Source organism: Sciurus vulgaris (genome assembly GCF_902686455.1).
Source record: "Sciurus vulgaris genome assembly, chromosome: 7".
Lineage (NCBI taxonomy): Eukaryota > Metazoa > Chordata > Mammalia > Rodentia > Sciuridae > Sciurus > Sciurus vulgaris.
Window position 1 is genome coordinate 56,585,562 of NC_136467.1, and position 24,333 is coordinate 56,609,894.

The following is a 24,333-nucleotide window of genomic DNA, read 5'->3' on the forward strand; positions in this document are numbered from 1 at the left end:
ACTGATGCTCTGACAAAGGATGACATTTTTTCCCCTCAAAACAACACCTATATTAGATCCTAACTTCCCTGAGCTCAAAGGACTGTTCATGTTTGGTTCTCTGCTAATTCCTCAAGGCTTATGACCAGCCCACAGCACACATGCAGCAAATGTTCTTTTTTTTAATTTTATTTATTTTTTTGGTGGTGCTGGGGATTGAACCCAGAGCTTTGTGCTTGCAAGGCAAGCACTCTACCAACTGAGCTATATCCCCAGCTCAGCAAATACTTATTAAATAAACTAATTCAGCTTTAAACATAAGATAATTCAAAATGATGGTGTACAATGGCAACTAGACAAGGATTCAACTGTTCTTACTTTTAGACAGGTTTTTTCCTACTAGTTTCTGAAATTCTGGGAAATGAAACACCATCCATCACAGAGTTAGTATGTACTCTTGAAGAGAAGTAAAATACATATTTCTAAAAACACTTGTTTACAGTCTGTCTAGGGATATTTATTTACTAAAATTTCTTTTGTGATGATTTAAATTCATTTCTTATTTTTTTAACCATATTTATTTTCTATTGGTATTTCATCATCTCTTTCTGGCAATATCCTTATTAAAAAGATAGAGTCCATGAAAAAAAAAAAAAAAGAGGTGGACCCTGGCCAGGTGTTCCAGGCTGTTGACACACAGGTAACTTGAGGAGGGTACCTCTGGAAGATATTAACAAGGAAGAACTCAAATGGGTGTTGCACACTGTTTAAGGGTCATAATCTGTAAATGTCTACAAAAACATGATACATGTGACTCTTTTAATTAACATCATCATAAATTTCTCATTCTAGGAATAAAACCCAGGAAATCCATTCTGAAACATTCTTTGTAAGATAGTCTATATGGTTCAATGTTCAAGGAGGCCTCCCACATCATGAAGAATTGATGCTCCAATGAGAAGCAGGTCTGGCCTCATTTTTGTACACTGGACTTTAAATTATTTGGAGTCCTTTAAAGGACAGTAAGGACAGTAGGAAAATGAGTATTATAGTAGAGCTTAACACTTCATTTTTTTTTTCTTTTTGGTGGTGTTGGGGACTGAACCCAGGGACACTCTACTGTTGAGCCACATCCCTATTCCTTTTATTTTTTGTTTTGAATCTGAGTCTTACTAAGTTGCCAAGGCTGTTCTTGAACTTGGGATCCTCCTGCCTCAGCCTCCCAAGTTGTGGGGATTATAGGCATGCATTACCATGCCCAGCCTTATCATTTGTTTTTCATTTTGGAAATCTGAGTAGGCCTTTTGTAATGCTAGAGATTTTGAAACATTTTCTGTGCTGTTTGAGGAAACATATTTTGTGGTAGCAGATCGTAATCATGAGAAGTGGAACGGGCCATTGCAGTGGGAGGTCCTAATCTGGGCAGTCACACTTGGGCTGCTGGGGGCAGAACACAGAAAATGTCTCAAGTATAAAATCCCTAAATTTAACTCACCTTCTTCCTGTTTTTTTACAGCAGACACTGCAATCTCAAAGGACAATCCACCCACAGCATGGTCTTTATGAAGAAGGTCTTTATGTCACAGATCAGAGAGATCAAATGGTGAATTTACTCAAATTCTCTTAATCCACTTTGTCTCATAGTCTCAGAGGTGGAACCCCTATAAAAACTTAAATTGGCCTGTAATCCCAGTGACTCTGGAGGCTAAGGCAGGAGGACTGGAAGTTTGAGACCAGCTTGGGCAATTTAGTCAGAACCTGTCTTAAAAAAAGTCCATAAATAAAAAGGGCGGGGGTGTAACTCAGTGGTGGAGTGGTAGAGTTCCATCCCCAGTACCCCCTGACCCCAACAACAACAAAAAAAACTTAAACTGAACAACAAATATACCACTATGGTAACTATGCACTGTGTCAATTTTTGTTGACATATTTGCAAAACTGAAAACTTGGGACTTAATATGTTAATTTGAGTTTAATGCTCAAATTATTTGACCAATCTCTGAAAGAGATATGCTTCTATCATATTTCATACCAACAAATACCCTCTGTCTCCCTGGCCATGTCTTTGTTTAGATAACCAGTTTCATAAAGTAGGTAAATTACATTTTAAACCTGCAGGTGCAGTGAACTATCTTCCCCTGCTGTGTCATTTCCTCAAACTGCTGCAAATATCCCAGGGTGGATGCCCTCAGAGCTGCCGTGTTTCCATTAATCCCATTATCACCACTTTTTTTTTTTTTTTTTTTTTTTTTCAGTACTGGGGATTGAACTGAGCTACATCTCCAGTCCCCACTTTTTTTTTTTTTTTTGGTACTAGGAATTGAACTCAGGGGTTCAGCGTTTAACCACTGAGCCATATCCCCAGCCCATTTTTAAATTTTATTTAGAGACGACAGGGTCTCACTGAGTTGCTTAGGGCCTTACCAATTTACTGAGTCTGGCTTTGAACTTGTGATCCTCCTGCCTCAGCCTCCTGAGGCGCTGGAATTATTCAGTCCTTTTTTATTTTTTATTTTGAGACAGGGTTTTGCTAAGTTACTGAGGCTGGCCTTCTACCTCAGCTTCCCTGAGTAGCTGAGATTATAAGCAGGCACCACTGTGTCTGGCCAGTAAAGGCTCATTTATTGTGCAGACTACAAATCCATTGTGGCTTTCTTTTCTAACGTTGCTAGCTGCCAGGGCCAATAGAAAGAAGGCTTGAAAGGTCTTGTATTGGCAATCAGACGCTCCATGCAGAATGTCTGCTCGAAACTTATTGGGTCAAAACTAGTCACATGGCTCTATCCAACCTACTTCCCCAGCTTTGCGGAGAAAGGAAAGGAACTCCATTTGGGCTAGATGGTAGTTTTTAGGAAGATGGTGCCAGGAAAGCTCCCTTTCTCTAAAGGACAATCATGTTTTTCCTTTTATGATATGAGAGTTTTGCAATTACCAATAATAAAACTACTTAGGGTGCCAGGAGTTTTATATATATATATTATTATTATTTTGGTACCAGGGGCACTTAATCACTGGGCCATATCACCAACCCATTTTATTTTGTTTTATTTTGAGACAGTTTTCCACTAAGTTGCTGTGCATGGTTTTGAACTTTTGATCTTCCTGCTTTGGTTTCCTGAGCTCCTGGGATTACAGGTATGTACCACCATGATCAGCCGTATATATTATTTTAACTCCTTATAAAAATTATAAAGTTCATAACAACTGAGAAAACTGTAACTTCATGAGGTTAAATAGGTAAATTAGAAGTAAATAGCAAGTGGTAGAATCATAGGTTGACAGACCACATGTTTAGAGCCAAATTTTATATTAGGTCATGCCAGTCATATGCTATGATTGACATACTTTTCTCTATTTATTTCATCCAGTTTTATTTCTTTAAAAATTATTATATTAATCTTTTTAATTTAAAATTTTAATTGACATGATAATTGTACCTATTTATGGGGTATAATGTGATACTTTAATACAAGTATACAATACATAGTGATCAAATCAAGATAATTAGCATTTCCAGCTCCTTAAACATTTATCATTTCTTTGTGTTGGAAGCCTACAAATTCCTCTCTCCGAGTTCTCTAGAAAATGTATAACATGTTATTGTAAACTGTAGTCAGTTTATTGTGCTGTAGAACACAAGAACTACTCTTATTTGATCTAATTGCATTTTGTACACGTTAAGTGACCCCCTTCCTAGCTTCTAGTGAAAACTATTTTATTCTCTAATACTATGAATTCAACTTTTGAAGTTCCCACATTTGAATAACATGGTATTGTCTTTTTTTTTTTTTTTTTTTTTTTTTTTTTTTTTTTTTTTTGCCAATTAAAAAGAATTTAATTTTAGAATAATTAATGACTTTATGAACTGATAGTGAACAAAGTTATATTAACTACCAAAGAGTAACACCAACCTTAACTATTGATTAAAAAATAAACTAAAAACCCCCGGGCCATTGAGTAGCAGTGTGTGATGTTTTCTTTTTTTTTTTTTTAATCTCATGGATTTTATTTTTATTTTATTTTATTTTATTTTTTTTTTTTATTGTAAACAAATGGGATACATGTTGTTTCTCTGTTTGTACATGGCGTAAAGGCATACCATTTGTGTAATCATAAATTTACATAGAGCAATGTTGTTTGATTCATTCTGTTATTTTTTTCCCTTCCCCCCACCCCTCCCACCCCTCTTTACCCTCTATACAGTAGTTCCTTCCTCTATACTTGCCCCCCTCCCTAACCCTAACTCTAACCCTTCCCTCCCCCCCATTATGTGTCAACCTCCACTTATTAGCGATATCATTCGTCCTTTGGCTTTTTGAGATTGGCTTATCTCACTTAGCATGATATTCTCCAATTTCATCCATTTGCCTGCAAATGTCATAATTTTATCATTCTTTATGGCTGAGTAATATTCCATAGTATATATATACCACAGTTTCTTTATCCACTCATCAATTGAAGGGCATCTAGGTTGGTTCCACAGTCTGGCTATTGTGAATTGAGCAGCTATGAACATTGATGTGGCTGTATTTCTGTAGTATGCAGATTTTAAGTCCTTTGGGTATAGGCCAAGGAGTGGGATAGCTGGGTCAAATGGTGGTTCCATTCCAAGTTTTCTAAGGAATCTCCACACTGCTTTCCATAGCGGCTGCACTAATTTGCAGCCCCACCAGCAGTGTATGAGTGTACCTTTCTCCCACATCCTCGCCAACACCTGTTGTTGCTCGTATTCTTGATAATCGCCATTCTAATTGGGGTGAGATGGAACCTTAGGGTGGTTTTGATTTGCATTTCTCTTATTACTAGAGATGTTGAACATTTTTCCATATGTTTGTTGATTGCTTGTAGATCTTCTTCTGTGAAGTGTCTATTCATTTCCTTAGCCCATTTGTTGACTGGACTGTTTGAATTCTTGGAGTAGAGTTTTTTGAGTTCTTTATAGATTCTGGAGATTAGTGCTCTATCTGAAGTATGATTGGCAAAGATATTCTCCCACTCTGTAGGCTCTTTCTTCGCATTGCTGATAGTTTCCTTTGCTGAGAGAAAGCTTTTTAGTTTGAATCTATCCCAGTGGTTGATTCTAGCTTTTATTTCTTGTGCTATGGGAGTCCTGTTAAGGAAGTCTGGTCCTAGACCAACAAGATGAAGATTTGGACCTACTTTTTCTTCTATAATCTGCAGGGTCTCTGGTCTGATTCCGAGGTCCTTAATCCATTTTGAGTTTAGTTTCGTGCATGGTGAGAGATATGGGTTTAGTTTCATTCTGTTGCATATGGATTTCCAATTCTCCCAGCACCATTTGTTGAAGAGGCTATCTTTTCTCCATTGCATATTTTTGGCCCCTTTGTCTAGTATGAGAAAATTGTATTTATTTGGGTTTGTGTCCGTGTCCTCTATTCTGTACCATTGATCTACCTTTCTATTTTGGTACCAATACCATGCCGTTTTTGTTACTATTGCTTTGTAGTAGAGTTGAAGATCTGGTATTGCAATACCCCCTGTTTCACTCTTCCTGCTAAGGATTGCTTTAGCTATTCTGGGTTTCTTATTCTTCCAGATGAATTTCATAATTGCCTGCTCTATTTCTGTAAGGTACGTCATTGGGATTTTAATTGGAATTGCATTGAATTTGTATAGCACTTTAGGTAGTATGGCCATTTTGACAATATTAATTCTTCCTATCCAAGAACATGGAAGATCTTTCCATCTTCTAAGGTGTTCTTTAATTTCTTTCTTTAGTGTTGTATAGTTCTCATTGTAGAGGTCTTTCACCTCTTTTGTGAGATTGATTCCCAAGTATTTTATTTTTTTCGAGGCTATTGTGAATGGGGTAGTTTTCCTAATTTCTCTTTCTGAAGATTCATCACTTATGTATAAAAATGCGTTGGATTTATGGGCATTGATCTTGTAACCTGCTACTTTACTGAAATCACTTATGAGTTCTAAGAGTTTTCTGGTGGAATTTCCAGGTTCCTCTAAATATATAATCATGTCATCAGCGAACAGGGATAGTTTGAGTTCTTCTTTTCCAATTCGTATCCCTTTAATTTCTTTGGTTTGTCTAATTGCTCTGGCCAGAGTCTCAAGAACGATGTTGAATAGAAGTGGTGAAAGAGGGGCATCCCTGCCTTGTTCCAGTTTTTAGGGGGAATGCTTTCAGCTTTTCACCATTTAGAATGATATTAGCCATGGGCTTAGCATAAATGGCCTTTACAATATTAAGGAATGTTCCCACTATCCCTATTTGTTCTAGTGTTTTGAGCATGAAGGGGTGCTGTATTTTATCAAATGCTTTTTCTGCGTCTATTGAAATAATCATGTGATTCTTGACTTTAAGTCTATTAATATGGTGAATTACGTTTATTGATTTCCTGATGTTGAACCAACCTTGCATCCCTGGGATGAAACCCACTTGATCATGGTGCACTATCTTTTTAATATGTTTTTGTATGCGATTTGCTAAAATTTTGTTGAGAATTTTTGCGTCGATGTTCATTAAGGATATTGGTCTGAAATTTTCTTTCCTTGATGAGTCTCTGTCTGGTTTAGGTATCAGTGTGATATTGGCTTCATAGAATGAGTTTGGGAGGGTTCCCTCCTCTTCTATTTTATGGAATACTTTGAGAAGTATTGGAATGAGCTCTTCCTTAAAGGTTTTGTAGAACTCGGCTGAGAACCCATCTGGTCCCGGACTTTTCTTTGTTGGTAGGCTTTTGATGACTTCTTCTATTTCAGTACTTGAAATTGGTCTATTTAAATTGTTTATGTCCTCCTCATTCAGTTTAGGCAATTCATATGTCTCTAGAAACCTGTTGATGTCTTCGAAATTTTCTATTTTGTTGGAGTATAGATTTTCAAAATAGCTTCTAATTATGTTTTGTATTTCCATCCTGTCTGTTGTGATATTTCCTTGTTCATTCCGAATTTTAGTGATTTGGGTTTTCTCTCGTCTTCTCTTTGTTAGTGTGGCTAAAGGTTTATCAATTTTGTTTATTTTTTCGAAGAACCAACTATTTATTTTGTCAATTTTTTGTATTGTTTCTTTTGTTTCAATTTCATTGATTTCAGCTCTGAGTTTAACTATTTCCTGTCTTCTACTACTTTTGGTGCTGTTCTGTTCTTCTTTTTCTAAGGCTTTGAGCTGTAGTGTTAGGTTGTTTATTTGTTGAGTTTTACTTCTTTTATTAAATGCGCTCCATGAAATAAATTTCCCTCTAAGTACTGCTTTCATAGTGTCCCAGAGGTTTTGATATGATGTTTCTTTGTTCTCATTTACCTCTAAGAATTTTTTAATTTCCTTCTTAATATCTTCTGTTATCCATTCATCATATAATAGCATATTGTTTAACCTCCAGATGTTGGAATAGTTTCTGTGTTTTACTCTTTCATTTATTTCTAACTTCAATCCATTATGATCTGATAGAATACATGCTAGTGTCTCTATCTTCTTGTATTTGCTAACATTAGCTTTGTGGCATAATATATGGTCTATTTTAGAGAAGGATCCATGTGCTGCTGAGAAGAAAGTGTATTCACTCTTGGTTGGATGGAATATTCTATAAATGTCCGTTAAGTCTAAATTATTGATTGTGTTGTTGAGATCTATGGTTTCTTTGCTCAATTTTTGTCTGGAAGATCTGTCCAGTGGTGAGAGCGGCGTGTTAAAATCTCCTAGTATTATTGTGTTGTGGTCTATTTGGTTTCTGAAATTGAGAAGGATTTGTTTGACATACATAGATGAGCCACTGTTTGGGGCATAGATGTTTATGATTGTTATATCTTGCTGATTTATGCTTCCCTTAAGCAGTATGAAATAACCTTCTTTATCCCTTCTGACTAACTTTGGCTTGAAGTCCACATTATCGGAAATGAGGATGGATACTCCAGCTTTTTTGCTGAGTCCATGTGCATGGTATGTTTTTCCCCATCCTTTCACCTTTAATCTATGGGTATCTTTTTCTATGAGGTGAGTCTCTTGCAGGCAACATATTGTTGGATCTTTCTTTTTAATCCAGTCTGCCAGTCTATGTCTTTTGATTGATGAATTCAGGCCATTAACGTTCAGGGTTATTATAGAGAAATGATTTGGTTTCCCGGTCATTTGGTTCATTTTTAAAATTTTGTTTATTTATTTGTTTGACACAACTTGTTTCCTCCTTTATTTGACAATTCCTTTAGGATAATTCCTCCCTTTGCTGATTTGCTTCTTTGTTTTTCATCTCTTCCTCATGGAATATTTTGTTGAGAATGTTCTGTAATGCTGGCTTTCTTTTTGTAAATTCTTTTAGCTTTTGTTTATCATGGAAGGATTTTATTTCATCGTCAAATTTGAAGGTAAGTTTTGCTGGGTATAAGATTCTTGGTTGGCATCCATTTTCTTTCAGGGCTTGAAAAATGTTGTTCCAGGACCTTCTAGCTTTAGGGTCTGGATTGAAAAATCTGCTGATATGCGTATTGGTTTCCCCCTGAATGTAATTTGGTTCTTTTCTCTCACAGCCTTTAAAATTCTGTCTTTATTTTGTATGTTAGGTATTTTCATTATAATGTGCCTTGGTGTGGGTCTGTTGTAATTTTGTGTATTTGGAGTCCTGTAAGCCTCTTGAACTTGATTTTCCATTTCATTCTTCAGATTTGGGAAATTTTCTGATATTATTTCATTGAATAGATTGTTCATTCCTTTGGCTTGTTTCTCTAGGCCTTCCTCAATCCCAATAATTCTTAAATTTGGCCTTTTCATGATATCCCATAGTTCTTGTAGATTCTGTTCATGATTCTTACCATCTTCTCTGTTTGTTCAGCTTTGTTTTCAAGGTTAAATATTTTGTCTTCAATGTCTGAGGTTCTGTCTTCCAGGTGTTCTATCCTATTGGATATGCTTTCTATGGAGTTCTTAATTTGGTTTATTGTTTCCTTCATGTCAAGGATTTCTGTTTGGTTTTTTTTCAATATCTCTAACTCTTTATTGAAATGATCTTTTGCTTCCTGTATTTGCTCTTTTAACTGTCGATTGGTGCGATCAATCAATGCTTGCATTTGCTCTTTCATCTCATCATTCAATGCTTGCATTTGCTCTTTCATCTCCTCGTTTGCTTCTCTGATCATTTTAATTATGTACATTCTGAACTCCTTTTCTGTCATTTCTTCTGCCATGCTGTCATTGGGTTTTATTGATGTAACATCTAGATTTGTTTGCAGCATTTTCTTTCCTTGTTTTCTCATGTTGTTCAGATATCAGTGGACCGCTGAGATATTGCAGATTTCCTCTGTTGATTTACAATGACCCTGAAGATTTCTATATATATCCCCTCTTAGCCTTCAGTAGGCTGAAGTTTTGGAGGAGGTTGATAATGCGGTGCTCCACAAGGAAGCTGCCTCTCTAGGAGTGGTGGCCTTCAGGTGGGGTATATTCCCTGCTAGTGGGCAGAGGTGCCTCCACTTGTTGACCAATGGTCATCCAAAGGGGACCTAGGCTGTGGGCTGAGGCTAGGCCTGTTTGGGCCTGAGCCTCTGGTTTTACCGTCCTTGTGGGAAACCTCACCCAGCAGGGAAGACTCACCCGGTGGGGAGGTCTCGCTGGTCAGTTTCCTCCTAGAGGTTCCCCTCAATTTACATCTACTGCCTGGGCTGGGCTGCCTTCCTCTGCAAAGTTTCCAGGGGCCCGGCCCTACCTCCTGGGCCTGGGAGCCTCACCCTTCGCAGATGAATCTCCTTAGGCTGCCCCTCCTCAGAGAATTTGCCCATAGGCCTGGAACCTTCGCTCCGCCCTAAGCCTGTCTCTGTGCGGCTCTTCCACCCAGAAGCCTCCTAGATCCTGGGACCCTGTTCTGCACCTAATCGCCTGGCTGCATGGCCCCTCCTCTGAGCAGCCACCTGTGGCCCCGAACAATCGCTCTGAGTCCCAGAGACCCGCCACAGGCCTCTTCCTCCAGACAGCTGCCCAGTATGCCGGTGCGGTCACTAGGAGTCCAAGAAACTCACTTCGTGCCTCCTCCTCCCACCAACCACCCGTAGCTCGGGGCAATCAATCACTCCGAGTCGAAGTGACCCTGCCCGTTCCTCCTCCTTCTCCAGATAACCCCCCGGGTGTTCAGGAGCAGTCCCTCTGAGTGGCTCTGAATCCACGTGACCCGCTGCACGGGTCCTCTGGGCCACCGCCCGGAGCTCTGGTGTGGTCCCTCAAGACCAAGCGTCCCACCACGCTTCTCCTCCAGGCAGCCCCCCTGTGTTCAGGAGCTGTCACTTTAAGACCAAATAACTCACCACTCGCCTTCTCCTCTGAGCAGCCGCCTGGAGCGCTAATGCAGTCACTGCGAGTCCAAAGGACCCGCCGCGCTCCTTCTCCTCCTTCTCCTACTCCTCCGGGCAGGCCCCGGGGTTCAGAAGTGGTCAGGGTCCAAACAGCTCGCCACGCTGCCCCTTCTCTGGCAACCGCCTGTAGTTCCCGTATAGTCGCCCGAATCCAAGCGGCCGCTCCTCTTCCTCCTCGTCCTCAGGGCAGGCCCCGGGGTTCAGAAGCGTCGTTCTGATTCCAAACAGCTCGCCGCGCGGCTTCTCCTCTGGCAACCGCCTGCAGCTCTGGCGCAGTCTCTCCGAATCCAAGTGGCCACGCTCCTCTCCTCCTCCTCAGGGCAGGCCCTGGTGTCCTGAGTCCACACAGTTCTCCCCGCCTCTCCTCCCCCGGGCAGCCGCCGGAGCCCCAGTGGCTGCTCCAAGTCCCAGCGCTGTGCCGACCGGCCTCCTCTATGGCGCTCCAGCGGGGGGAGGGGCGTCTCGCCGGCAGTTCTACTTCACAAAGTTTCCTGCGTTCCGGGACCCCCGTCCCATCCGGGATGCCCCCCCAGGGGGTGAGAGTCACCCGGCTACTTTGAGTTGGTCCCAAGCGTCTCAATATCTCCTCTCTTGAATCCTGAGTTCTGGAGCAACACGTAATGCAGCCACCCTCTAGGCCGCCATCTTGAAAACCGGTATTGTCTTTTTGTGCCTTATTTCACTTAACATAATGCCCTCTGTGTTAATATTTTTATTGTGTATTTTTAGTGATACCTTGAATATTCCTTTTTTTTTTTTTTTTTTTTTTTTTTTTTTTTTTTTTGGAGGTGCTGGGGATTGAACCCAGGGCTCTGCACATGCTAGGCAAGCACTCTACCAACTGAGCTATATCCCCAGCCTGATATCTTGAATATTCTTAACAAGGAAAATCATTTATAGTAAGTATAACAAAAGTATTCATATCTTTTGAAAATAACTCAAGCTTACCAAGAAAGAAAACATTAAATTGTTGACAAATGGAGGGGGAAAAAAAGAGAGGAAATCTGTATTTTTCTTTTTTTTCATGGAGATTGTACCCAAGGGCACTTTACCACTGACCCACATCCCCAGCACTTTTTTATTTTTAATTTTTAATAGTTCATTCCTTTTTATTGGTAGGTAGTAATCCACAATATAACTGTGTCTCAATGTGTCCATATATTGGCAAAAATTTTAATGTAATTTCTAGTTATTGACTTTTAAATATAAAGCTGCTATGGAGAGTGGTGGTGCAGCTGTTTCCTTTGACTATACATCAAATTTTAAGAAGAAAGAACATCAGGAGCTAAGGATTCTGTTTAAACCTGTAGTTGCTGCTCAGGAAATAAGGATGCAGTCTCCAAATTGGTGGTTTACATATCTTCACACAAGAGCTGTGTACTAGAGGAGAGAAGTCGTGTAGATCAGAGACTGGTGAAAACTGAGATAGTTGAAATAAATTTGCAGATGATACATGACTTCTCAGGTGAAAAGCCTTAAGGGAGGACACATTCTGTGGTACAAGCTACAGATTATTGGGCAAGGGAATGATAGCAAGGCTGTGCAGTTTTAGATGGACAGAAATGTTGAAATATGAGCTGCAAGATGATGGCCAAAACAAAGGAGGGGCTGGAGGTGACGTGGCACAATGTCACTAGGCCAAGACTGCATACATTGAAGACATGGGAGGAAGAGAGTGAATAGCTAGTTGGACAGAAAAATGATCTTTCAGGCCAAATTCATGCATGGTAAGTATACTAAGAATTACCATAAATGTGCACAAAGACTTATTTAGGGGATGTGTGTGACATTATTTATGATATATGAAACCAGTTTTATGAAATTATGTGCATTTCTCTAATGAAATCTTATGCATAGGGACTTAATATTAAAAGATTGAAGAGAGTAATGGAAGAGAGATGCTTTATTAGGGTTTTTTTCTAGGTAGTAGAATTGTGTCTTGCAGCATTGAGAATTAAGAACTTAGTTGAAAGCACTTAGCATGATACCTGACACATAGAAATCACTTGGGGAATGTTAGTTACTTTTGAATGTAGGGTAATAACTCAAGAGCTAGATTTTTCCGCCCCCCCCCCCAGGATATTTAAAGGGACATGCAGAAGAATTGAAGAATGGTGGAAGTCCAGATGACCCCAGTCCTGGGCTAAAATAGAAGAAACAAGTAGCCTTGTCTACTCCAGATAATGGAAGCCCTTTGTATTTTAGGAAGTTGGAGAGGAAAAAGGGGTGGAGGAGGGAGTAGGATAAAGGAAATAGAAGGGAAGAAGAGAAAGGACTGGCTAGGCACTGTGGTGCACGCCTGTAATCCCAATCACTTGGGAGGCTGAGGCAAGTGGATCGCAAGTTCAAGGCCAGCCTCAGCAATTTAGCGAGGCCCTAAGCAACTTAGTGAGATGCTGTCTCAAAATTAAATGTAAAAAGAACAGAACTTAACCCAAAATGAATGATACACCTAAACGTACAAAGTGCTGGCAAGCATGTGAATCAACTGGACAGTTCTTACCCCACTGTGGGGAACATAAACTATTACAATCACTTTGGAAAACAGTTTGGCTGTGTTAAGCATACATATATCATTTAAAGAAACATTTTGCTTCTAAAAATTTACACAAGAGAAATCATTCCACATAAATACTTGTTCATTAATTTCCATAGCTGCTTTTTAAAAAAAACACTTTAGTAATTTATTGTTATTCATGTTATGAAATGCATTACAAGTGTCATGAATATATTCAGTTTATACAATCAGGAGATTTTGTATATTTTTTCCTCAAATGAGAAGTGCATAGACTATGTTAATATTTGGATGTACTAACAACTTTACAGGATTAAATGTGTATGAATTAATGTTCAGTCCTTTTTCTTCTTTCTTTCTTTTCTTTTCTTTTTCTTTTTTTTTTTTTTTTAGTACCAGGGATTGAGCTCAGGGGCACTAGACCACTGAGCCACATTCCCAGCCCTATTTTGTATTTTATTTAGAGACAGGGTATGCACCACCATGCTTGGAAGAAATTTGGTTTTTAAAAAGCAAAATACATTAAAATGTGCAAGTTTATAACAAAAACATTTATATTAAGAAATTTGAAAATTACCCAATTTTGGCAAGATTTTGGTGGAGTAATATAAACTCACATTGTCATTTGGGACATCTATTAAGATTCACAAAGATTGACATCTTCTGAGCCAGCAATTCCATCTATCAATATTAGCCCCAAGCAAAAAACTTTAAGAAGAGAAAAATGTTAAACATATGAAAATGTTTATTATAGTATTAATTTTACAAATAACAAATGGAAAATAATATTGTATGGTTGAAATGAAATGTGTAATTAATAAAATGTGCTCTTATTGCAAATTGTAAGGACATCTGGAAGTGTTAAGTAAAAAAGATCTGCTAGATGTGACTACATGAACAAAAATATATGTATTCCATGACAAAGAAATATATAAATGGTGATAATGGCTGCTCTGTGATGTGGAATTACTACTGGGTGCTTTCATCCCAATTTTCATTATTCATGTAATGCCATTATATAAACTTTACAGTAGTTATAACCTGAAAAAAATACTAAATACATGGCTTCTACAATTGACAAACCCTAAGAAATATTCTCTCCTTCAGTAAATATATATGTGAATGTAAGAAAGACGGTAATCTCAAGGGCACAGGCAGGCCTCTTAGAGATAGGAGCATGGGTTCAGGACTGAAGGTTGATGTACTGGGACACTAGACACAGCAGGTGTCCCCACATGGAGTCCTGCCTGGGTGAGACTTATGCTAAGGAATCATAGAGAAAACTCAAGCTCTTTGTTGGTTATTCATTCTCAAGAGAAAAGAAGAGTTTGGCCAAATGTTCCTAGTCCTTAGGAGAATTTAAAAATTCTTTTAAAACTTACCCATCAAAAATTCTCCCCACCTCTCATATGGTAGTATAAGTAAAAGAGTGGAGAGAGACCAGGAGTATTATATTGAGTTCTTCCTACATTGGAAGTTTTGGGAGTAGAGAACATTAGAAAATAAGAAATTCTGAAAATAACAGCCAAGCATTCCTATCCAGAAACTATAAAAAATCTGCAGAAAGTGGAATAAAAGAAAAAAGTCAGGATAAAATCAGAAATTAAAAGGAAAACAAATATAAGAAATGATAAATATAACCAAATGAAATTTCTTTGAGAAGACCAATAAGACATACAAATCATCAAAAAGGTAAGAGCATTAAGTGAACCAGATTAGAAAATTTAAAAGAAGCCATAACTCCAAAAATAGTGAATATTTTAAAACCGGAACATTTTATTAATTTTTGCCAATGCATTTGAAAATAAAAAGATTTTCAATTTTCTAGGAGAAAACATCATCAAGACTTGTTCATAAAGAAACAAACTGAATAGAACAGTAACAATTAAGAAAATTTTATTAGCCTAAAAATCTCATTCTAGAACAAGGTATCATGCTGTTATAAAATATACCTGGAGTTTATTTTAATTGTGTATGGTAAGACACACAGACATGAAATTGAGTGTCACTGGTTGTAGTGGCACATGCTTGTAATCCCAGAAGCTCAGGAGGCTGAGGTAGGAGGATGGCAAGTTCAAAGCCAGACTCAGCAATTTAGCAAGGCCCTAAGTGTCTTAGTGAGGCCCTGTCTCTAAATAAAATATAAAAAGGGCTGGAGATGTGGTTCAGTGGTTAAGTGCCCCTGGGTTCTAATCCCTGGTACCAAAATAAATGAATAAATAATAGAAATTGAGTTTCATGACAAAGGGTTTTTGTTTGCTTTTTTGTTTTTTGGGGTACTAGGATTGAGTACCCAGGAATACTCTACCAAGAGCTACATTCCAGCCCTTCTTATTTCTTACCTCACAACTTGTGATTTTTCCCTATCTTCCTGCCCCCACCCCCTGTAGTTGGGGTTACAGGGATGTGCTGCTGAAAATTTTAATGCTCCCAGATTCCTAGAACAGGGTGACTCATGGGGAAGCACCAGGGACAATTAGGAGGCAGAAGGAGCAAGGGGAAAGCGTGATCCACAACTGTCACTGTGGTTTTTGAAGGAAGGAATGGAGGAACTATGGTCAGCAAACTGTGCAAGTTCAGGGTTAGACAGCTGGAACAATTTTGGTAGGCTCTGGGTTATAGGGGTTGCCCTTACATATATGGTACTGGCACAGGGTGAGTTAGGGCAGGGATAATGCCCCAGACCTCAGGAGCCTGGTAAAAGGAAGTGTGAATTTGAGATGGGTTGTTTTTCATATCAGATGTATGCTCAAGGGAAATTTTTATCTCTAGGAATTAAAGAGTCCCTCCCTAGATCCACAGGCCCCATGATGTCATAGCATCATAAAATATGGAAAAAACCCATGATTAATATGTCTGCTCAGTGAGTTTTATCAATGCTTCAAGAAAGAGAAAAAAATCTAATTTTACAAACTCTTCTAGAGAATAGGAAAAAGGGAAAGTTACCAAACTCATTTTATGAGGCTAGAAGAATATCGATTTGGGTAAATTAGAGCAGAACATAGTATTTTAGGTAATTTCATTTATTAACATGAATGTAAAGTATTAAATAAAACATGAGAAAATTGAATCTAACACTGTATAAAAAGATCAAATGGGATTTAAAGGAACACAGAACAATAACTTTAGAAAACTATTAATTTAACTCACCACATTAACATATTAAAGAAAAAAAATCAGGTGATTTTCTCAAAAGACATTTAAAAGCATTTGATAAAATTCAATACCCATTCATGATTAAAAACAAACTTATTAGCAAATTTTAATAGAAGAGAATTTCCTTAATCTGGTTTTTGTTTATCTACTGAAAACATATGTAAACAGTATGTTGAATGGTCAAATTTCAGAGGCATTTCTTTTAATATTAGGAATGAGACAATACTAAATACAATCACTCAAATTATTTAACATTGTACCAAAGGTCCTTCACAATCCAATGGAATTGAAAAAAAGAAAAAGGTTTTAAGAGTCAAAATATGTATCTTAGAGGGCTTACTTATGGCTGAGTGATCCTGACTCTGGATGATTATGTGGAAAAAAATTATATTATGGGAACGTTTGGCAGTTCACAGAATCAGTGGGAGAGCTGCAAGACCAGGTTGAGTCTCCAGAGGTGCCCAGAGCAGGCTATCAAGATGGTCTTGACAAGGACGGCTTTGCTGCCACACTGAGCCCTAGAGATGCTTTTAGATCATCATTTCTGCTCCTGCAACTTATCGGAAATGAAAACTCCATTGACTCTGATGCCAGCTTTGCTTCATCATGGCATCATTTTCACCACAGTCACCAATACAGTCTCAGTAACATGCCCATTCCTCAGTTGCAAGGAAGGCTGTGAAAGAAAATTTGGAATATTTTAAGCATTTATAGTGGAGCAGTCTTTGTCCTGCAACCAGATTCTTTTTTTTGGGGGGTGGGGGTGGGCGCGGGTACCGGAGATTGAACTCAGGGGCACTTGACCACTGAGCCACATCCCCAGTTCTATTTTGTATTTTATTTACAGACAGGGTCTCACTGAGTTGCTTAGCACCTCACTTTTGCTGAGGCTGGCTTTGAACTGGAGATCCTCCTGCCTCAACCTCCCGAGCCACTGGAATTATAGGTGTGCACCACTGAGCCTGGCTGCAACCAGATTCTTGAAGTGGAAAATTCCTTAAACATGGAAAGGAGTTCAATGCTGGGTGACCAAAGCAAATGACAAATATTAGTAAAAAAAAACAATTGTTGTCATTTTCAGATGGTACAACAATCTACACAGAAAATCTAAGTTAATATATAGGTAAAAGTTGTACAATTAATGAAGAATAATTTCCTTGACATAATACAAATATAAAAACCAATGGCATTTCTATAAATTAGCAATAAATAAAGACCTAATAGAAAAAAAGAATCCCATTCACTAAGCAAACAACTATAAGGTATCTGGGAATAAATCTAACAAAAGATGCATACATTTTTAAAAAAGCCTTAAGGATTTAAAGAAGACTTTAAAAATGGATATTTATACAAATGAAAGTAAAAGTATATGTATCTATATATCTATGTATGTGCATATATGTGTGTGTGTGTATGGCCTTATTTGGGAATACTCAATTTCACAACAATGTCAATTTCCTCAAATTTGATGTATAAATTTAGTGTAATTTTAATTTTTAAAAAATCCACCTGGAGTTCTTTATACAACTTGAGAAACTGATTAAAATGCAAATGACAAAGTAAATACCTAAAAATATCCCCAAGAATTCTGAAAAAAATGAACTAAGGAATAAGGAGGTGGGGCTTGCTCTTTCAAATAACAAAAAGCCTAGAAATAGATGCATGCATCTAAAGGGTCTTCATCCACGAACGGAAGTGGTATTATAAATTATAAAGTGAAAGGATGGACAAGCTGAGATGTAATGTGAACTATTCACTTTCCATGTAGAAATTAAAATTAAAATTCCTACTTCGGACAAAATACAGAGGCAAATTTCAGATAGAGTAAAGCTCTAGGTAGAAAAGAATAAAACTTTAAAAATCAAGAAAATGTAGGGAATATCTTTAGGATTTGGGACAAAGTTTTCTTAAATTAGACACAAAAAGTACAAATGATAAAGGTAAAGACTACATTATTGGACCACACTAAAATTTTCTATATGACCAAAGACATACAAAGTGTAATAAAAAGCATGAGCAACCTGATCGAAAGATGGCCACAGTTTATGAAGAGACTCAAGGGACTAGGAAACCCAAATGATTGCTTAACATATGAAAAGATGCTCTACCTTAAATATAATTAGGAGGGGAAAAAAACGTAGTAAAAAACAATGAGAGCATGTGCCACCAATTAAGTGTTGGCATGGAAGTTAGGCAAAGGTAAATCTCTTTAACTGCTGGCTTGGGGTATAAACAGGTGTGATCACTTAAGAGAACAATTTGGAAGCATGTTATAAAATTTTAACAAATTCTAGGTTTTATAGAAACTCTTCACATGTATTCAAAGGGACATGTGCAAAGATGCTTATTGTTACATCATTCACAACCCTCTCCTGAAAAAGAGACCGATGTTCACTAAGAGGTATTAGTAGAATTTTAAACAAAATGTGACAGTCCATAGATTGAATATTGAATAGTGCCTAAAAGGAACTAGATCTAAATGGATCAATATAAATAGATGTCAAAAATCTAATATTAACAGAAAAAAATAGGATGGATTTATTTCTGTAAACAGAAAAGTATATGAAGCATATTGTACATTTTAATATTTTATGTCACATAAAACATTCATTTATATTTATACATAAGTATAAAGTAATTAGCTGCAATAATACACACTTTGGTAGCCAGCCTCTGAGATGGTCTGCAGTGATGATCCCTTTCTCCTAGTCTTTGTGCCCTTTTATAATCTCCTCTCCTCTAGTTGCCTTTTTTTTCGCAGTTGGTTGTGGAGTATCAAATCTAGATGACTTACTTTTGGGGTTTGTTTTTGGTATGGGAGATTGAACCCAGGGTGCTTAACCACTAAGCCACATCCCCAGTCATTTTATTTAGAAACAGGGTCTCACTAAGTTGCTTAGTGCCTTACTAAATTGCTGAGACTGGTTTTGAACTCAAAATCCTCCTGCCTCAGCCTCCCAAGCCACTGGGATTACAGATATGTGCCAGCCACCACACCCAGCTAGATGACTTGCTTTTAATGAATAGAATTGATGTGATGTCACTGTAAGGCCCCCCAAAAGGAAACCCCAACTCTGTCCCATGGATCCACGGCAACCCCAATCAACCGCAGGAGGTGTCACTTGATGCAAACCACAAGAGGTGTTTATTCCAGCGCGCTGGGACCCGACTCGTGACTCACGCAGGAGTCGAGGAGTCGAGTCTCGAGCAAAAGATCTTGTAGGTTTATAAAGGCAGAGGCCACACATCGGGAGGGGTCCCACATGAAAGGGAGAAGGGGAACAAAGCTGCCGGGAAATTTCAAAGCGGGTCTGGGTTTGCTGTTAACATACAACATGTTTCACAATGTTTTACAACAGGGCGTAGATTCTGGTGTCTTAACTGCCTGAATACTATCTTGCTCCAATTACTCTTTTACTCTCTGTTTGGGGCTGTTTTCTGGAACAACTTTAAGGGCTTTGTTCCCATCACTGGGAGGGAGACCTTAGGGAGTTGAGATAAAACAGACAGCTTAAAAAAATGTCCATTCTTTCATTTTCCCATTTTCTTTTTTGGTAAGTTCTAATCATGGAACTTCTGTCTCTATATACTTTTCTCCAAAGCTATTTCCTTGGCGGAGGGACTGGTATTGTTGCCTGAGCATTAGTACCTGTACAGCACTTACTCTCTCCCTGATGAAGGTGACTCCGTGAAGGAGATTGCCAGTAGTCTCATACCCCCATGTGGAGCAATAATAATGGTCTATACCTCCGCATGTCCTTGCCATATTCTGTGACCTCCCATCCCGGGGCAGACATAGAAAGGGGTCTGTTTTAGATTGTCACGGGAGCGTGGGTACCTCCTGGGTTGTACCCTTCAACTAGGCAGTATTCTGTTCCCCCGAAAGGCCTGGGTGATGTTGGCCAATGTCTATGGGCCTCCTCAGAAGTCAGGGTAGGGATATCCCAATTATCTAACCCAGCTACTAAGGCGCAGATGTCTGGGGTTAGGGACAGCCACCAAGCCCAGAGGGGTTTCTCCCTGGTGGTGCTCCATATTATATCTCCAGTCTGGGAGAGGCCCTGCCATGTTAGTTGTAGGGGGGCATGAGGGTTGGGACTACTTATCGGCGGGAGGTGCGTCAACAGGAGCAGGAACACGGTGGATGTGGAGTTTGAGGGGGTTGTCCAATTTTTCCACTTTCCATGTTGGGTCTGGTGGTGGTGCAGGCTTGACATGCAAAGCGTGAATCCAGGTGGCGATGCCATTGACTTTTCAGGCAGGCAAGGGCCCAGGGGGCACCAGTTAGCAGCCCCTTGTTTGCAGTCCTTGATAAACAGTCCTTGATAAAGGCAAGTAAATTTGGTAATCAATGGCCTCCGGAGATCCTTGACATTCCATTCTTCCAGGGGCAGTCTCCAACTTGCAGAGGCAGATGACTTTATGGCCTCTACTTCCTCGACTTGACCTGATTCCCTATTTCTACACTAACTACCTGTTCCTAATTCTGGCTTCATTTCCCCCTTTAGCTTTAGGAACCCCTAACTGCTTGTTAAGGAAATGAAAAGGGGCATCGGTCGTTCTGGCTGCTTCGAAGCTGAATGGGGGCAGTGAGGGGCAAGCAGTTTGGAGTTCCTTTTTTTAAAAAAATCGGGTCAATTGAGGGGTCCCAGGAAGAAGTCTGGTTGGGGAAGAGCAGGTTATAAAGTCATCTGGGGGTGGGTGCTTCTATGATAGAAGAACAAAAAGACATGAGTACTGAAATGAGATTAGTACAAAGTAAATGTTGCAGCATCTGAAACATGCCACTGAGTATCATGAAAATGACAGAAGTTAATCTCTCACCAGGAGGTGGAAGAACTGAGAAATTGTTTCCATAACTAGGCCTAGCAAAGGCTGGAGAGGACAAGGCCTTTATTTGGGGACTTTAACATTGTCCAGGCTATCAGGAATGTAAACACAACATTTAACTTTTAATGTCATAGATGTCCCCAGAAAATATAGTTAAGCTACTTAATGTCATCTGATTTTGTAAAATATCCCTTTATTGGTATAACCTGTGTTTAGTAGAGATCTCTATACTTCTGTTACTTAGGAATAGATAATCATACTAGCAAACATAGATTAAGTCTACCTGTGTAGCTTAGGAAGGTCTGCAGGCCTTAAACTGACTAAAAACTTCTGACTCTGGCAGTTTCTCTTGATAGTTATCAGGCACATTTGCTGAAGAATCTTTCTTTCATTTGTAGCTTCTAGTCTTTATTCTAGTGGGCTAATACAAGTGTACATCTTAAGTTACATTTAACTATTATTTCCTTTAAATGCCCAAGAATGGCTATATTTTGGTTTTAACTGTTTTGCTGGGTATCTAAGATCAAGCTGGTCAACCTGGTTCCTGTCTTGTTAAAGAGTCAGCTGAGTTCCCACAGGGTCACTCATAGAGAACTTAAGAGTGGCTTCCTAGTTCCACCAGTGACTTTGGTTAGGCAGGGTCTCTTGATGAGGTGACTTCCTTTGGAAGCATCAAGGGATGTTTCCCTTTTTCCATGACCCTTTTTCCATGATGCACTGAGTGATTTTTCATCCTCTAGTCTCAACAATCTCCTTGATCAGGAGGTTGTGTGACCCAGAGTTGCAACACTCCTTAGAGAAGTCCTCTTATTCCCTGGGTTCAGGCTGACTTTGAGGGCAAGACCCAAATATGGACTTTTCTTGACCTCTGTATTTAACTCCAATCTCTAAGTTTGATCTTAATCATCCAGCAAGCCAGTCTCACCAGTCATAAAGTAAGAGTACTGGGCTTTAACTTCAATGTCTATAACTTTACAGTTATTTACCCTTTTATCTAACTGGAGTCTATATTAGTACTGGAAGTTACCACTATCTGTTCCATAGGTGATGGCTTATTATCACAAGTTACCTAGGTTGTGTGTTCTTGAAGCAGCTACTTCTGCAAAACATTAACAGGTAACAGTTTTACAAAATGAAATTAGCAAGAGTAAAAATATATTCAGCTTGTATAATAGCTATCTTGAATTTTGATTGAGAACCACATTCTATCCCCTATTTGAGATCACAGTACTTTTATAACAAGAACCAATTTTTTGACTATAACTTTAAATAAGCTGAAGTCTGACTTATTTTGGAGTCACTCTAACATGCAGTAAGGTGGGAGGCAAAGCCTTATCTCAGGTAAGGCGTGGCTCTTTACAGATGTTAAGTGTTCTAATTCTGATGCTGATCTTTGCTTCTTCCTTAAATACCATTAAGTAGTTTACATATACTGTTTCCTGAGTCTATATAAACTTTATATTAACACAATTTAACATAGTATCTAAAACATGAATCAAAGAAAGGCTGAGAGAGCTTTTAACTTTCCTTTTGTGTGATAAAGTGGCAAAATGTTTTCATGTTTCTTTCATGTTTCACAACATTAACCTTTAAACAAATCAGACTCTAATGTTTAGAAATACATTTACATTTGAAATTCTTTATCTCAGTGTAAAAGGTGACAAATGTTACACATACCCTATTGATAGCAGGTCCTATAATAGAACATTAAATGATAGAAATAAATCCCCAATTAAAATTTACTCTTTATAAGTTTAAGATTACCATTACAGACAAGTTTAATCTGGAGAATAGCAAAGCTTAATAAATTCCTTGCTTTAAAAACTTGTGTACCTGAAAAATATGAACACATTTAATATAGTGTTAAATATAGTGACTAGTGACCTAGTGACCATTTCACAATTACCTTGACACTTTTATCTTACCAAATTTAGTTTTTAAAGAAAAATGTAGACTCTGTAACATAGTACAAGATTCTATAACAGTTGTTTAACCATAATTGTATACACCCCAATTTTTAAGACTAATTGTTCTAAAGAATAAAACTTAATAGACACAAAGTTAAGAGTAAATTAGTGTTTCAAATCCTTGTCATTTTACCATGTCATTCTACCATATATTTAAACTTTGCTTTATATCAGAACATTAGTATTTCACCTTAGGAAAAACCTTAAATAGTTTTAGCTGTCTCACATACATATAACCAACTTAGCTACACACAAACTTGTTGAAACTGGTCCTTTACTTACACAGACTTTCTTAGCACTTACTTAGACCCTCATGTATTTCATCACACAAGCACTTTCTTACCCAGAAACATTTCCTTTTCCCTTTTTCTAAATATATTTTCATACCCAGAACCTTTTATTTTCTCTTTCCTATTTGTTGACCCCTTTTTGTTCACATTCTGAAACAACTCTTATGAAATTTCTGAATTTAGATAAATTACTCTATTTTAATAAGATTAAATATTCTGTTGTTTATAGTACTCTAATTGAAACACAGTTGAAACTTTTGGGACCCTTTGTACATAGAATTGCACTTGTTAGGACATAACTCTTAGTAACCTTGTTTTTAGTTTAGTGATGACACAAAGCAAGTTTAAACCCTTTTATTTACCAACCTATGAAAACACCAATAATGTTTAAGTATGATACCCCATGGAATTTAAGGAGTTAAAAGTACTTGATGTTACTTAACAATTAGCTTTTTAACTTTGTAAATTAATCAGATGTCTCTACAAACACATTTGAGTAATCCCATACATGTTAACTCTAATTCACTTATTCTGTAAAAACCAAGATATCAGACAAGTGTCCTGAACAGTATTTGCTGTCTCTTTCCTGTTGAAGAAACGTCCTAGAAACAATTGATATTAGACACTTTATTAACATCAATATTTTATTAGCTTGACCACCTAGAGACTTGTGAGTTATTTTCAAAGACATTTTACTTTTATTAGTTTACCCAATTTGAACCTTTTTAAATCACGTGAATTAAAAGTATCTGGATCCATTTTTAAATCTTAATTTTAGGAGCGCTCAGTTTTGATACAGACAAAACATGACATCAGACAGAACAACATACAAATAACACAAAATCAAAGGCCTTGTAACTTTATAGGTGAATCTCCATTGCAATGTAACAGATGTTCAAAAACTAGTTGAATAAAAAATAGAACTGATCAAAAAATCATGAGCTCAAAAAAACATATAATTAAAAAAAAACAAGAGTCCTGGAAAAATGATACGGCCGTTAATTACTTTAGTAAAGTACCATAAAATTTACTTTGCTGGAGTTTTAAAGACTCTTTTTACCTTTTCTTTCCCTGGGTTTGAGACCGGTCTCCTACTGAGCCTTTAGGCTTCTTTTATTTATATTTCAATGTAAGCCTTGACTGAGATCTGGAAGGATCTAACAGGTTTTAACAGAAACTTTGTGTCTAAGGCATTTTAGCCATCTCATCAGGACAGGTTGGATGTTAAAGAAAATTATGAGACCTTATTTTTCATTACTTTTGAGACTGAAGCTACTTTGCTAAGTTA